Here is a 12,649-nt window from a genome sequence, read left to right as displayed (position 1 = left end):
TGTGTAGTAATTGAAAACCACAGAGAGTTCAGAGTGCAGAATGGACTTTTGGACACATCTGTGCTAGGAGCTTTGAAGCCTGAAATTATTCTCTCTTGTAACTCTAGGCTTACATAGCAGTGTTGTCAAATTGTAAACTGGAGGTGGGTTAAATAATTATAGTTCACAGCCTTAGTATGTAATTACAGAATCAAAGATACTTTACAGATATACTATTATCTTATTTAACAGAACATTTCTTTTTCTTCTCCTGGGACAGCAAACGTTTGTACCACCTGTTAGCATTGATCAGCTTTAGAATTGTACAGAGCAGCTACTGGGACTGCAGTATTTGTAAACAGCTTCAGAGGGCTACCACCATTATACTGTGCAGACAGAAATAACTTTGGAAAGATGTTTAAAAAAATAAAAGTGTAGTTAAGGACCAGCATAAAAGAGCACTTAAACCACAATCCTCTGTTACCACTTCACCCTGTCTGACTTTATTCCCCAGTAAGTATGATACTACTGCCTGAGCACAATTACATCACTCAGCAGTGAAAAACTCCTGACACTGGATCTTCTATCTTTGCCACCACACATGAAACAACAGCATCAGTAGCTTCTGACTCTGGCTTGACTCACTAATGTATTCCCTAAGATCACAGAATCCCAGAACTTAGTACTTTAGAAAAGACCTCTGAAATCATTGAGTCCAACCTATGACCTAACACAACTGTGTCAACCAGACCATGGCACTCAGGACCATGTCCAGCCATTTTAGGGGGCACATCCAGGCATTTTAGGGAGGCTATAGCTTAAATTTTACAAGGTCAATTAGAAGGGAAAGGGAAATGTGTGTGATTTTTCCAATGTCATTTCTATGCAGGAAGGGAGCCCAGCTGTATGTTGCCATTTTTTTCAGCAGTTGATTTATTGCTATTCATATTTTTAATGCAGTTTCATGAGGAAAAGAAGTAGAAACTCTTATTTACTTTAACACCTCCCAGAACTGTGACTCTGTCACCTCCCTGGGCAGCCCATTCCAATGCTATTCTGTGAATAAATTCTTCCTAGTATCCAACCTAAACCTCTCTTGGCACATTTTAGGACTGTGTCCTCTCATCCTGTCATTGGTTTCCACAGAGAAGAGACTGACCCTACCTGGCTACACCCTCTATTCAGGGACTTGCACAGAGTGGTATGATCACTTTGGAACTTCCTTTTTTCAGACTAAAAAATTCCAGTTCCTTCAGCTTCTCCTCACAGAATGTGTACATCAGACCTTTCACCAGCTTCATTTCCCTTCTCTGAATAATTCAACTTCAAATTACTAAAGTTAACCCCTCCCCCTCCCCCAACCAAAACTGGCTTGGCAACCGCACAATTAGAAGCTCACATTCCCTTTTGTCTGTTACACCTTTCAGTTTAAATAGCTTATCCGTGCCCTTGTCTTTGGAAGAAGTGTTGTCTGACTGCAACAAGCCAATTTATCACCAAAAAGGTTGAATGCCTTTTGATTTTTCATAATAATAAATTCCCTCCAATTGAAAAGACAGTCTTCTTAGGCAAATTAAATGCTCCCAAGGAAGTCTTTTCTCTTTTCTGCTGTTCACCAGGAGGGAGCTAAATTTGTTACCTGGACATCTCTATGGAAGCACTGCTAACCTCCCCTTTCTACAAACTTTAAAAAAAAAGAAAACCTATTCAATTACAGACAAACTTACTGCAAGAGAATGAGAAATACAATAAATAAAGAAACAAAGAAAAAAACCAATTTCATAATTAGATTACAGAATGCAAATAATCTGAAGTTGTATCTCTTCACACGAAACCAAAATGTGTTTGATTTTAAAAACTGCTTTATTACCCTCTGAGTGGTAATGAACTTCCCACCTGCAACCCCCCTACTCTTTTTTCAAACACATAATTTCTCATGAACAGTTTGGGGAAGATGTCACATCATACAATATTGTCATAGTGCACCATGACATAATTAACAGCTTCATTAACATATCAATAGAACATCATGTTAGCCTGCTTTAGAAACACATTTAAGATGTCTGAAATTTTTGCAAATCAATTGTTGCAAATCACCACTAAAGTAAGTGCTGGATTTTGAATTATTTTAGTTAAATCCAGAGACTGTGGTGGAGAAATATAAAGAATAACGCTTATTATAGACGCCTGTAGAAGTAAAAATCATATGTAACCTATTCAACCACAGACTGCAAGAATATCATCATTCTGCACCACAAAACCCAATCACACTTATCCCCATTAGCTTTCATAGCCTTGGAATTTTTAATAGGAATTATTTTCTTCTTCCAAGGAAAAATACTATTCTCCCCATCTTATTAGCCTTTCCAAGTAACAGCCAACAATCCCATTGTTTCAGAGCAAGGAAACCATCAGGAACAGAACATTACAAATATGCTGCCCAACCTCTTGAGATGCATCTGTAATTCTCTTTTGACAAACAGCTGATTTTATTTCTCTCTGTGCTCTCCTCATGCGTAGCAGTGTTTGTTACATGTGAAGACCACAGCACTAACCTAATTTAGGCTTATGTAATGCCAGGCTCAGATAACTAAGAGTTGTCTCCACATTACCATCTTAGCACCAGGAGATTTATGCCTTAAGACATAAGAGCAGGCTCTAAATCAGCTCTGCTCCCATACTAGCTATACTTAGCAATTGCATTCAGTGTTGCTTGTTAAATCATCTGAGGCCATTTTGATTACAAATTATTATAGAGTGTAATTTTAGACCAGAGCATACTGTCTGTGAAGTGCAGCGTGACTGTGAACACCTCGAGAACAAGCGGAAAGCTGGAAAAACTACAGAAACAAAAAAAGTCACCTATGTACTGAACCTGAGTGTACTTGCTTCTATTAGCACAAAAAACCAGAGTAACCAAAAAACAGCATGAAAACACAAAACCATTTGAGAGTTAAAAAAAGATTTAAAAAGTCAGAAGAAAAATAATATAGCTTTAAAGATAGAAGCCCAGCTCATATGCCATATTCTAAGTGTAGCATGTAAGCACACAATTAAAGGACAATTGTCAAACCCTGACATCAAAGATGGGAAAGGAAACCAGAAATGCTATGTTTAGAAATGCCATTGATACAATCTCCATATCATATTTTATACAGTTTAAGACCTACCATACAAGTTTAAAAAGAAACAGCTACATGCAATGACAAAACCCAATATGGGATATGCTGGAAGGAATCAAGTTTCCTGTAGCATGCAACTTAAGAAAATTTAATTATTATAGAATGAGTCCTAGAGTATTGTGTTTCCTCAGACTTATGAATCCAGTTCTGTCACACTTTTTACCAGACCATCATCCTCTCTTACAATTAAAAAAAGCTTTGACAAAGCAATAATATATTCCTGCTCTCTAGGAAATACACAGACTATGTATTAGGAGAGACAACCATGATTTTGGGGGAATCTGATCATGTACTTGAAACACAGGATAACAGCAATTTTGAAGGAGAAGGTCTGTGCAAAGTGAAATTGAGATAAAGTAATAATGCATTGAAATGCAGATGTTAATGGTTCAGCTAGGAAGTTTTAGTCTCGCACCTGGCTTAGCTGCATACCACTTGAAAAAAAAAAAAAGACAGAGTTGCTTTTGGCCTTTTTATTTCCATTGATAAGCAAGGAGATTGCCACATGTCATGATAACAGTATTAATTATAGTGAAATATGAAGAAGCCGAGTTCAAACAGAAGAGTATAGACAAATATGGTGGTGGTGTGGCTGAACTGGCAACTCATTTTATCAACAGACTATATGTACTGAGAGCTGAAGAACACAGTAGAGGTAAAACAAACAAGCAGGTAACATCAAACGCTCACATTCTTATTTTCCAGCCACCACACCAGCCTTAATAACAGTTCAGAGAAAAGCTGCAAAGCTTTAACTGAAGAAACCATGCACTACATTCTCATTGAGCACTTGCTCAAGGCTCCTCTCTAGATTCAGGTAAGCATACAAGTGTTTGCAGGGTTTAAGACAGGCCAGAGAACAGCAGGAGCTGAGGCTCTGTCATGATGCCTATGCTTTGAGGAAGGCATATACAAAGGCCAGGACAAATGGCAGGGTCACTGAAGGGCAGCTCTGCTGGTGCTTTTGGAGTATGTGCAGGAATATCTCCTCTGCCCCTCTGAAAGGAATCCCCCTCCCTTACCTGAGCCAAATGCCACAAATCAGGAGTCTACTGTTTAAAATGCCAACTGGAACAGAAATACATCCAAAATACATCCTTGACTTTACTATTATTTGCTTTAAACTCAAAAATATTTTTTCCCCAGGAGACAACATACTTGAATGTTGAAAAATTATCATATTATTCACTGATGATTAAGTGAGGGCATTTCTCAACTACTCAGCATGCACAACAACTTATTCAAACCAAAGGGGACTTAATTCCATTTTTTTTTTTTTTTGGTTGGTTGGGGTTTTTTTTGTTTGTTAAATTTTACCTGGTACTTGTAAAGCTACTAAGCCTTTATACACATGCACATACACTTAAAGAAATTCTTCTTGAGTGTGGGCCACTGATCTGCTCTGTGCAGAGTAGCCAATTATCTGGCCACAGGGAGGATTGCTTGTGACACTGTTTAAGTTTAATATTCCAAACAATATCAAAGTGAAATAACCCTTAAGATCAGGTTCTACTGTATGTGATTACTTGACTATTACTGAAAACTCAGTGTACGTTTTTAAAAGTACAGACTTGGCCATCCTTCAAAGTATTCCAGTGGCTGTTCTGGTATCACAGATTCTCCCATTGATGGCATGACAACTGACTGTTCAGTCACTTGAGTGTTACATGGAACACAATACTGATGAACTGAAAACCCCCAGAGTTGAAGTTACAGGTGTCAGAGGAATTTTAGAAGAAAAGGCTCAGACATTAGGTGAACTATAAAACCTACCCTGTATATGAGCTTGTTTGATCTTCCAAAAATATTCTGTTCTTTTCCCATGATCAAACAAAACACCCACGTGCACTGAAAACATGTCCTTGCTTTCAAACAACAAATTATTTTGACACATTTACAACAATTTTCTGCATTTTCAAATCATGTCACAATTTGACACCATTATCAGCACCACACCAGATTATTCCGTTATAGATCTTACCTCATTCCTTGAAGCTTCACTTTATTAAAAATTACATTATGTGATTATTCTAATTATGAAGGCAGGTAAGTTAATCAGAAAATGCTTCAAAAATGGAGGCTTGCACTTTAGGGATAGATGGTGCACTATTGCTTAAACAAGCAAAGTAACACTAAATGTACTTTAACATACAAATCATTCTTTATACATAAATACACACAAAAACATCATATTTTAAGAGCCCAGTCCAAGAAATTAGAAAACAAATTAAAGCTCTAGAAATAATCTGCCCACTTTTTTTTTTATTTTTGAGCAAGCTAATAGAGAGATAACCAATAAACCCAACTGCAAACAGAGTTTAAAGTAGAAGAAAATCTGTTATGTCCATTCAGGTTGTTTTGGTATCATAAATTCGTCTGTTTCAAGATCTACACATCTTAACTTTCCTTGCTCTAAAGGGAGGAAGTGTGAGAACAACATGGCCTGCTGTTATGTGATCTACTCCTTTCCTTTTGAGGATGACGAAACATCCTCATGAGCTGATGGGAAAACTCATGTTACACAGTTAAAGAAATGTCTCCATGAGGCAAAGATATCAGACATTTAATACTGGACTTGCCACCATGGCCACACAGAAGACAAAACTATTCCAAAGGCATTCCACTTCATCAACATACAGAGTCCTTTGCTGTGTTGGAGGCACACCAACACAAAGTGCAGGAGAACTGAGATCTTCCTACTGTGGCCATTAGCCCAACCTAAGAAATCATCCAGGTGTTTGTTAGGACCTTCTGCTGCTTCTAGGGACAATTCTGCACTGTGGAACTCACTCATGTTTGCTTGGGGTTCACTGAAGAATCAAGTACCTGTGACTTTCTTAAGCATCACACTTTGGTCAAAATATTTATCTGCAAAAAACCTGGTTCTTAGAAAAGAGCACTACAGTAATTGTCAATATGTATGCAACAGAAACAGGATGCCCCACTTCTCACAGAAATATGCATTTATCACACTTAAACAAAATGTCACCTGTGTGGATGACAGACGAATCCTTTTTAAACAATAATTAGCAACACATTCCAGTGGCTTTCTAGATGTGCAATGCATTTCCATGTGTTAAATATTAAAAAATGCCTGTCAGAGAAGTTTAATTCAGCTATCACTTCTATTTTCAGGACTACAGTATACCAAAGATAACTTCCTTAGATTTCTGTGTGAAGTATGAATTTAACTTCATTTTCAGAGATACACATCTGCAGAGATACACATCTACTGAACAAATACATTTAACAGAGGTGAGTATTGTTATCAGTTTTCTAATGATGTCTATTATCAAAAATCATGTAGTCAACTAAAGACCATTATCTTTGAATCAGAAAAGAAACCATGGTTTTGAGTATATTATGTAACATGCACTTAATTACCATAATGCTGTGCTGTTTGCAGTGTTTGGCCTTCTTTTGAAAAAGTTTAGTAGAAAAGAATAATAAAAGTCTGAGGTGTTTATGATGCTAAACATAGAATAGGAAAGATATTGGCCAACAGGCATCTTTCTTCCTTGGCTTGTTAAGTACAAGACAGGCCAAAAGGATTTTATATAGCTCCTACAAAATTAAAAATATAAATTCTAGCTGTTGATGCATTTTTGTTGGTCAGAGCATTTTCCTCAGTTTATAAAGTTTATAGAACTGCCAAAGAGGTTCTAGAACTCCTATGAAACCAAATGGAGTAATATTCAAAGCACTATCATTATATGCTTTCTAGCCTCGTCACTTTATTTATTACTGTTTACCAATATAACTCATTTCTTCAAGTTTAGCATCAAAAGGGCTCTGCTATCTTTCATGATCAGCAATCTTATGCAAGCTGCTAAAAAAGAATTAGGACTTTCATCCCTTCTTCAATCAAATTTGCTATATAATTACAGAGGACATACATCTCACTCACACAACATTATCTCAGTGTTCTTCAGATTACTTGAAGAATACATTGCTCCTTAACATTCAAGGTCCCTTTAACAACTTCCCTAACTCTACATGGTTTCACTCTGTTAAAAACAGACCTAGCACTGATTAAAAATTAAAACTTGAAAACAAACAAGTATAATTTGTCAGAAAAAAAGATGCATTTGAGTCCTACAAATACGCAAGTTTTCCCACCTCTTTTTGAGTACAGTTCTGTGGCATGCAAAAATTAGTTTGGTAGTCAGGCTTCAGCCTCATGCAGCAAATACATTCACAAAAAGCATTTTCATGACTAAATCTTTACTGAAATCAAAAGGGGCAGTATAGCTTCAAGTAGGACTTATTCTAAGTCATATGACCAAGAAAAACCGATATCTAACAGATGAATTTCTGCCTGACAGTGCATACAGGCTGTACCAGCACTATCCGTAACTCAGTCAGAATAAGGTTAGTTAGATATCTTAGATCTTTGTTGGTCAGCATTCTTTTTAAATGATTGCCTTGCCTTACACAAAATTTCCACCTATTCTTACAAAAAATTCTTATAAATTTGCAGTTTTAATTCTTCCAGGAGAAAGAAGTATAGAATATATTTAATTTACATTTATTTCTTTGAATAATACCAATTTAATTACATACATGATGAAATGCAGAAATTATAAACCACTTCAAAATTTCATGTGGATTGTTCCAAAGACTACTAACAAGTACTAATAGCTTCAAATGGCACTTGAAACTAGTGTCATTAAAGAGTACTAAACATTGCTAACATCTATCCTTTGTACACTTTGCACAAGAGTCTTTGCAGATAAGAAGGGATATTGAAATAATTTACTACTTCTTATATACAAAGTAATCATATCTTGGTAAAAATAAACTCAGAACTAAGCACAAAAACCCCTCTGATGATGAAGAAAATATGAAACAATACAAAACAGTGAAAGTTGTGAGTAAAAAAAATACACATATCTTTCATTTGCACAGCTTCAGGTGAGTCACACCACATGCTTAGCGAAAAAGAAACAAACCCAAACCAATAAAAAATCTCTTAAGCACTGTCTTGATGGAAACAACAAAGAAACAACTAATCTGTAAATATACTTTAAGTTCCCCTGTCCACTTTTTATAGGCAAGAGTTTGCCGCAGCAGAGCAGATGGCTATCAGGGAAATGAAGCTGAGTGCAAACTGCGTGTAGATGTTTGAGAAGTCATTTACATTTTTCACAAAATTTTTGAGAGTTTTCCATACTGAAATCTAAAGAAGTTGGTCATACAAACAAATTCAAGCATCTGGGCTTTCATGAGTATTTGACACATTATTTGTAGATAATACAAATTGTTAAGAGGGGCAGAAATAGGGCAGGGAATATCTGAACTTCTGAACAAAATTCCTTATTTCCAGGTGTTTTCACTGTGTGCTGTAGGAGAAGCCCACCTTGCCATCCTGGGTATGCTCAGAGCTCAGCACTTGCAGGCAGTGGAAAGGCTCTCAAACATCCTCCCAAGCCTTGAGCAGAGAGGTTCTTTTAGAGGGTAATCTGGGGGAGGAGAAGCCTAGGAACAGCTACAAATGACTATCAAAATGGTAATTAGTTTAAAGCAAACACTTCTATCTTTAAAGACCTTCTAAATCCGTGTCATATTGTTTAAAAAAGAAAATTGTAATCAGTAAAATCAGCAGAAGGAGGGAAAGAAAATCCTGGATTGTTTCCTAGGACATGCTGTGATACATGAAAAGAATAAACATCATCATAAAAGCAGTGCTTTCTGAGCTTTGGACAGTCTTCAGCTAAGGAAGTTATGTTAGATTTTAAAAAATCCTCTCGTAGATATGAGTTTAGTCTTTACCCTGTTATTATGATTACAAAAGTCCAAAGATGACACATGGGTGTCCATGACCAGCAAAACCAATAGGAAATCATGTATGCCCACATGAAGTTCTAGAGGCAGGCAGATTAGGCAGATGCAGTTTAACTAAGACAAGTTTGGTCACTGAGGACAGATGAAAACATGGTGAGGAGGAAAAGGGATCTAGATCAAACTATTATTCCTGAGAGAGGGCTTTGACAGAGGCTCCCCTCATTCCTCATGCCCACAGACACATTTCCCTCACAACTGGCTTCTCTCAACATTGGCGAGTTTGCAAAAATATTTCTAGATCACCCTCAAGAAATTCAGCCAGGAAAATGGAAAAAACCTAGGATAGATGAGCTAGGACTCTACGTACTGTATTTTATCTCCATATAGAAGCAACAGGAGCTAACGCATTAGCAGCTCGTTACCTCCATTTGATCCAATTAATATTGGAACAAGGCAAACAAATATTGGATCAATGCCAACAAATGTCAAGCCCGCGACCCCATGCCCCAGGAAAAAAACCAACAGACAAATCAAGAAAAAAATGCTCCGTTATTCTTCCAAACTATTATTCTGCTATAGAAATTAAAGAGCACAGAAGTAGAGAGGCAAACTGAAAAGTTTTGCTTCTTGCTTTTCAGTAAACTGCAAGTTGAATCAAAGATGCAGAACTGTTTCTAAGTAAACAAGTTGACAGAGAAAAGGTCAGACCACGAAAGAATAAATCTGCTGAGATTCTTTTCTGTCACTGAGATTCAGCAGAGCGCTTTATATCTTGGAAATGAAGAAATACACAATCACAGACAGGAAATCAGATGAGAACAAAGTCAAGAGGTAGAGAAAGAGAGGAGCTAGTTATCAATTCTGCTTGTTACTTTTATTTATTGTTTTATTTTAAAATACATGGAATATTAAATTCTGCCACAATACAACATCTATATATATGGGGAAATTAGTCAAAATTAATTTGCATTACTTTGGCTAATGTTAATATATTTTTTCTATGTGCCACTCTTGTTTAGATTTTGATTTTGACTTCAAAAATAATTATTAAATGACCTTTCCTGAGCATGAAAGTGTCCAGAGTGATGAAATTCCTAGTTTTCAAACCAACAAAATATAAGGAGATTTGTCCAAAAGACCTACTTATTCTTCCAACGTATTTTAAGTTCTGCTACTTTACATATAACAAGACAAAGTTACCTGAGGTAAACACCATTTACTAGACAAAAAGATGCATACATCCCATCATCTTGTCCATGTCAGGGTTGTGTGAAAAACATAAAATTATACAAAGAAGCTTATGAACACTTACAGATTGCTTTTAAGATGAAAGCCATGAATTGTCATCCTGTGTCAGATCTATCTGAAGCCCAGCTACTGGGAAAGAAGCAGCATGAGGAGTCCAGGGCAGCCTTGTTTTGCCCTTCACCACTCAAGAAGAGGTATCAGGTTAAACACTCCTTTAATTCCTCTGCTTCCTATAGCAACACTTCTAGAGGTGAAGCAGAGAAGGAAGAAAGGATGTGGAAGGAATCAACCTGTTTAGGGTTGGATTAAATTGCATAGATGGAAGATGGGAAAACATGAGGTGATGGCCTTCTACCTACTATTTCCCATCACTCCATGTGCTTAAGGATCTGCAACTATTGGTAACTCCTGGTCAACAGGAGGGACACTCACAGGCAAGGCACTGACAACAGAACTATTGCTCCATTTAGTTTCAAATGGCAAATAAGGCAGGTGGGAAATAATCTCACCAGTTATTCACAAAGGTGATTAATAAGAGTCATGTAGTCTGGTGAATGTGCTACAGATTAAAGATGGTAATTTCTTTGAAGAAAGATAGCAGAGGCGTTGTGCTGTTTCTTTTACTGAAGGTATTTGGATAATTGGTCTTTTCCAGCAATTAACCCAGAACGGTCCTATTTTTCAATTAGACAAGAATCTCATTTGCATGTTCTCAAAAACAACAGGATATTCTGCTTCCTGTGGCTTTTAAATGGTGCAAAGGTAACCTTAGCTGTCCCTGCAAAAATATTTCACTTGCATTTTCAAACAAGTTGTCAGAACTTCCCTGCAACAGAACAAGGTAAAAAATGTGTCAGATACAGGAGAAGAGATGATTGCAATCTTGAGTCCTGCGCTGAATTTAATTTCCTGTCACGGCTCCATAATGGTATTGGGATGAAGGTGGGGGTGAATAGGTTTAAAGTTAAGTGAAAGAATATCTGTCCACATCCAAGTTTTGCTTATAAATATGTGCATATAAATCCTTATATTTTATACCTAAAATTTAGGATTTCAAATGCAATAGTTTCCTCGGACAAAAAGAAATTCTGTATATGTTACTCATATAGTATTTCCAGATCACAGAACATATAAATTATGCTCAGCCCTCCCAAAACCTAGGGCAGCTCTAACTCCATAATGTTTTTTCTTGTGATTGCAGTGAACTAAATCATGTTCCTTAAAATCTTCCTCCTCTAAACAGCACATTTGAAATACACCTCACAGAAGGATGAATTAACAGAAAACTCTCCTGTCTCCCTTTTGCTAAGACTTCAAAAAATATCACTTTCCTGGGGAGATCCAGAAACCACTTGAACTCACCTCACTGCAGCAGTTGCATTCAAGATATTCTTGTATTCTATTCTAAATATCACATGAATAAGAGACCTGGAGCTATACAAGAATTTCTCCTTTTTTCCTTCTTCAATCTCATTAGCATTGCCTTCACCATCTCTCAGAGGGTCTACCCTAGTTCTCTCAGGTCAGCTTCAACTCTTCTCCTTCTTACAATGCTTCACTTTGATGCAAGAGAATTAATAATACTAGTTATTCTCCACATTATAAAATAACTGGTCATGTCCCATTTAAACATGTTGTTTGATTTTCTCATTATGCAAAATTACTGGGTAAATGGGAGGGCGAAAGGGAGGCATCACTGCTGAATTGTCATGCATGTGTTAAAAAACCCTCATGATTGTAAGACCCAACAGGTTTTCTTTCTGCTGAACTGGGACCTATTTAAAGCAAAATGATACATTTAAAATGATTTCCTAGTGGATTCGATTAGAGAAATAAATTAATGACTGCTATTAAATAAAACATTTTGGCACTGAATATTATGGCAACTTGATTTGCATAATTTAACAGTTGCAGGGACTTAGGGAAATAACAATGTAAATGAGTGTGAAAATGTGCAGTAATGAAAAAGCAGATTTTGCCATGCATAAGACTCTCCCCCATGATTTTATTTTAAGGTAATCTTCTAATTTCTTAATTACATTTTTAAATAAAGGTTAAAACAATTTGTTGTGAACACCTCTGCTGTCACTTCATTCTGGTGTTGTTACAGATATGTAAAAACAATGGGAAGCTTCTCTTCCTATTTCTTCTCCATAAAAGAAAAGTTAAGTTCTGAATATAGAAGACATTGAGAAATCCTCAAAGATGACAAAATAAAAATAAAATCAAAATGAAAACAAGCACCACCACCACCGCCCATTACTTAAAAACTATAAAATAGCATTTTACTGTTTTCTGTCAGGCAAACCTTGAGGAAAACAGATATTTCATATAATTGGGAAAGCACTCATTCAAATAATAAAAATAGCAAAATAAAATAATTTAGTTCTATATTTAATAAATAATTAAGAGTTGGATTTCAGTTGCAGTTCACAAATTTCACTTTGTTTAAAAAA

General features: G+C 36.4%; 1 protein-coding gene and 1 long non-coding RNA gene across 4 annotated transcripts in view; both read right to left on the bottom strand.

Moving 5' to 3' along the window:
• LOC137470989 (SAM and SH3 domain-containing protein 1-like) overlaps positions 1–12,649 on the bottom strand; it is a 531,744-nt gene that overhangs the window by 276,744 nt on the left and 242,351 nt on the right. The gene's annotated exons all lie outside the window — the stretch shown is intronic.
• The window catches only part of LOC137470988 (uncharacterized), a 45,235-nt gene that overhangs the window by 26,771 nt on the left and 5,815 nt on the right, over positions 1–12,649 (bottom strand). The window contains exon 2 of the long non-coding RNA XR_010997338.1: positions 7,281–7,388. This is a non-coding gene — a long non-coding RNA (uncharacterized lncRNA). The remainder of the gene's footprint in view (positions 1–7,280; positions 7,389–12,649) is intronic.

This window comes from Anomalospiza imberbis, chromosome 3, assembly GCF_031753505.1.
Source record: "Anomalospiza imberbis isolate Cuckoo-Finch-1a 21T00152 chromosome 3, ASM3175350v1, whole genome shotgun sequence".
NCBI lineage: Eukaryota > Metazoa > Chordata > Aves > Passeriformes > Viduidae > Anomalospiza > Anomalospiza imberbis.
Note: the sequence above shows the minus strand (reverse complement) of the source record. Positions and strands in the feature narration are given on the sequence as shown.